The sequence below is a fragment of the Petaurus breviceps genome, unplaced genomic scaffold (genome assembly GCF_028583685.1).
Source record: "Petaurus breviceps papuanus isolate PSGF00001 unplaced genomic scaffold, PetGlider_PUasm1.0 90752, whole genome shotgun sequence".
In the NCBI taxonomy this organism is placed as follows: domain Eukaryota; kingdom Metazoa; phylum Chordata; class Mammalia; order Diprotodontia; family Petauridae; genus Petaurus; species Petaurus breviceps.
Genome location: NW_027187336.1, coordinates 14,486,871 through 14,491,711, shown reverse-complemented (window position 1 = coordinate 14,491,711; position 4,841 = coordinate 14,486,871).

The window sequence follows — 4,841 nt, the reverse complement described above, 5'->3', positions numbered from 1 at the left end:
AAAGAAAGAAAGAAAGAAAGAAAGAAAGAAAGAAAGAAAGAAAGAAAAAGAAAGAAAGAGCCCATGTATTCAGAGAGTTGGCATTCTATTTAATATATGCTTCTTGGATTAAATTAATAGAATGGCTTTGCAGAGTAAGGATCTGTTTAGTTCCCATGTTTGCAGTGTTAGAAAGGAAGCAAGAGACCATGTACATAGCTAATTATTTTAAATGATTTTAAAACAGCCTTTTTTGTTATGAAATATTTTCAAGCTCTCTAGGAAAAATAATATAGATATAAGACCATTATCAAAACTTGGTGACAGCACCCACATATACAGAGGATTTAAAGATACTGAAAACACATCTTTACTTCAAGTTGATGCCATCAAATATTTTTAATATAAGTTTGTATATTATGTAAACTTCATAGTATAATGAACAGAGCAAAAATCAGGATAGTTTTCTCAAAATTATTCTACTTTCAAGATCTTGAACTCTGAAATTCCCTTCTCTGACTCTAATCTCCTGTCATTTCACCTCTCCCCTATCCTTGATCCCTCCATAAATTGTTTTATTCTTGACCTTTTTGTAACCTTTGGCTCTTCAATAACTTTTTTTTCTCAGAATCTGTCAAGCTTTTTTGACTCTATCATCTGTAGTTAACCAATTCTATAATATACTCTCTTGAGAATATACTACCTTTGAATCCATCAACCCCTTAACCATCTGTCATTTCCATTCTACTATCATTCTACTGTTACTTTTACCATCTGCGTCCTCTTCTCCTATCTAGGAATTGCCACATATTTACAAAGGAAGTATTTAAACTTGTGCTAATTAGGCCCACTGCAAACTGATGTTATTTAACCTCCTCTGAGCTCTCAGGCCTGAACGGAGATCCTCTTATTCATCTCCTAAGCTTTTATGCTTCCCACAGGGGCTATTCCAGATCTTCTCCTCTTCTCCTCAAACTCTCCACAGTTGGCCTCTTCCCTCTCATCAAGTCTCTTTACCTCCAGTTTTATTGGGAAGATTTAAGCCATAAAATGTAGATAATTTCAATTCCTTTATTCACCAGTCCTCCAGATGACCTCACTCATATTTTACTTCCATTCAACACAAAAGGAAAAGATGACCCATCTCCATGCCAATGTTAACCTCCCTTTCTCTTTTCTTTGATCCCATCTGATCTCATCTCCTCTTTCATGCATCTCCAATATTTCTTTGTTTTAGCTTGTTCATCAGCCTAAAAATGTTTTATCCTTTCTTCTAAAAGACATTTTCAAGAGATGATTTTATGTCCCTTACTCTTCATATTTAAACTTCTAGGAAGAATAATATACAGTAATTGCTTTCTTATCTTCAATATTCTCTCATACCTAAATTCTTGCAGTTTCATTTCTACTACTCATTTTATACATTTCTCTCTAACATCACTAATGACCCCCCTCTTGCTAAATTCTATGGTCTTTATTTTCACCTCTCTACATTCTTCTTAACTTTTAACAATGCGCATCACCTGTGGGATAGTACTGGAGTCAGGAAGATTTAGGTCCACATGTTATCACTGATAACATGCTAGCTATGGAAACACATGCAAGTCACATAAGCTCTCTGACCCTCAGTATCCCTCCCCCCTGTAAAATGGAGATATTGATATGTGTGGTATCTACCTCAAGGGTGGTTATGAGGCTCTAAGATAATAGAAGTAAAATATTTTGCATTATTTTAGTTTTTTATTCTCAGCTATTATAATTAATGCCATTTCTTTCCTTTGCTTCCATAATACCATCTCATGGTTCTGCTTCTCACTCTCTGATGACTTCTTCTCTACATATTTTGCTGATTAATCATAATCCTCTTACATCCATGCCTGTTTCCCTGGTTTTATTTTCAGCCTTCATCTATTCTGTCTCTGAACTCTCTCCTTCAGTGAATTTGTCCACTTCCATAGCTTTAATTATCATCTCCATGAAGAGAATAGAGGAGGAATAAAGCTTCTCAGTTACCACAGAAAGTTTCAGGTATAACATAGAAAGAAGCCTACAGATAAAGGGACCCATTAATTCATAGGACACAATTTGCAAAAAGAGGAGAAGTGATAAAAACCCAAAAGGGACAAAGGAATGAATAATAAACAGTATGATTAAGGTTCTGTTATATTAAAATAGCACCAATAACTCCATTTTACCCTTATCTTCCATTTTTGTAAGGCTAAATTTCAACTTCTTATAAGTGATTTGATTTCAGGAAAGTCACATTACTATTCCTCCCTCCCAACTTTGTTGGTCTGATCTTCTCCACCAATAAGGAACAAGGTGGTTCAATCCCTATATCCTGTTTTTCACTCCCTTCAACTATGTAATAACTGTAGTTATTATGGCTCAGGGTCCTTGTGCTAACTGAGAGCCTTGGGCCCAACTTGCTTTTGCAATGACATGCCTTGCTGAATAAATTGCTATCCAGATATAACTTGGTGTCTTCATTTCTAACAGTTCATAATACAATAACTCATAGCTATATCTGAAATTCATTGGATGTAGGCTTCATATAATAAAGAATCTGCCTTATTTAAAAGAACAGTAATAGCCAAGAGGATCACTGAATTGGTATTGGGCCCAGGGTAATTTTATACACCTCCATAGTCCTAAGCAACTCTGTGTTATTATCAGTGAAAACAGTTATAGAAGGAGTTTCCACAGTGGGAGTTCCCTATACCAATAAAATAACAGGAACAAACCAAAAAGGTTTAAAAGTAAAAAAAAAAAAAACTATGACGCAACCTACAAACTGAATGGTACAATAATTGGTGGAGAGCATTTGAGTGAAGACCTATGCAGGAAGAAGCAGAAGCAATATTTTTTTGTGTTAGTATACCATAGACCATCTGGACAGTAGAAGGAAATTGAGGAGAGAGATCACAATCCTGGCACAGAGGAATGAACATCTTCAACTATCTTGCAAGTCTGCTGGATCAACATTGCTGCCAAAAACAGAACAGCTAATGACATTTTTCTACTTGCCTTAATTATAATTTCATTCATAGAAACAAGGAAGAAGTGATAAGAAAAATTATTTTGTACTTGATTTGTTATAAGAGAAAGCATTTGATTATCAATGAAGAAAGAATAGGAATCTAGGATTCCCATTAGAATTTGTAATAGAAGAGCAGAAATCTCCACATAGTCTTATATGCATGCTATATGTTGTCAGAGTTAAGAGAAAACATAGGTAGAATTCTGTGGATTAAAATTCCATAGGCTTAGTCAGTTACCTGAAAAGAGGTGTTAATGGTTAAAAAATGAAATTCTAATGGCAAAGCCACAAATAATAGCAATGAAGAAAAAAGGATGGAACTGTATGGCTGTCACTTTTGCTGCATGAGAGAACTTATGGATCAATGGATATATTTAAAAGAGATACTGTATATAGAGGCAGCTAGGTGGTGCAGTGGATAGAGTGCTGGGCTTGGAGTCAAGAAGACCTGAGTTCAAATCCAGTCTCAAAAACTTCTTAGCCATGTGATCCTAGGCAAGTCACTTAACCTCAGTTTACCTAGGAATTGATCCATTGGAAAGGGAAATGGCAAATCATTCTTGTATCACTGCCAAGAAAAACCCATGGACAGAGGTCCATGTGGTCATGAAGAGTCTGACACAAAAGCAACATGTAGAGGAAAATGAAAGACTAAATGATTAAAAAAACAAACACTGAGTAATTATAATGACCCAGGTGTTTCTCAAAGAAGATACAAAACTCTGTGTCTTCTCTGCAAAGACTAGGGACTATTGATGTGGAATAATATCATATATATTTTCTGAAATAATTCATATATGTGTTAGTTTTGCTCACCAGCTTGTTTTTTCTATTTCTTTTGAAAGTCTTTGTTACAATAGATGACTTAATGGGTAAAAGGAATGGGGAAGGAAGTATTTGGAAATAAAGATAATATAAAATACATCAACAAAAATAATTTTTTAAAAACTACATTGACAGAAGTAAGCAATGGGATGTAGGATGAATTCAAAAGAGGGATATACAACTGGGAAATTAGGGTCAGGAATTCTGAAACTCAGAATGAGCTGTTGTTGGTAATGTTCAACAGAAATGACTTTTAAAGATATATTTGGGACAAAAAGAAAATATGAGACTTCTCCTTGGGGTGAATGAGAAGATAAGGGATAATGTAGAAAAGATAGAGCTATTTAGCTCTCAAACTGCTTTTCTTTTATTCTACCAGGAAGAATTATCCTCCGACTAGGAAGGATTGAACAAAATAGGGTGTTAATACTGAAAACATGGGAACAAAATAGGGAGTTGAGGTCCAATATGAGGGAAGTGGTAAGTGAACAAATAGCCTCCTCAGTTCAAATCAAGAGTCCTAGATTAATTCAGTCCAGAAAGATGGAAAAAATTGATAAATATGATTACTAAATAACCAGCTTTGAAATGACCATCTTTGAAAAAGCATACAGAATGAAAGAGGTGCTGAAGGACTGAATCTGTTACTATAATCCAAATATTGTTACAGGTAAAGAGAAATAAGTTTTCAGATTATGCACTCAGAACCTCAATTTTAATTCTTGGCAACATTTTCAAATATACCATACACCATTGATATGAAACCCCTAGATGTTTCTGTGTCTGGCTGGCAATGCCCTGCTCCCTTCTACTCCTGTGACAGAAAGATGCAAAGTCAAACATTTTGCAGAATGTGCTTTCTCTACCTCCTAGGCTGACTGAGAGGCACTGTTACTTCTAGTCCCCTCCCTGCACTCCCAGAAACATTCCTTTGTTTTTTCCTCTCTCTGTCCCTGTCTCTCTGTCTCTCTCTCTCTCTCTCTGTCTGTCTCTGTCT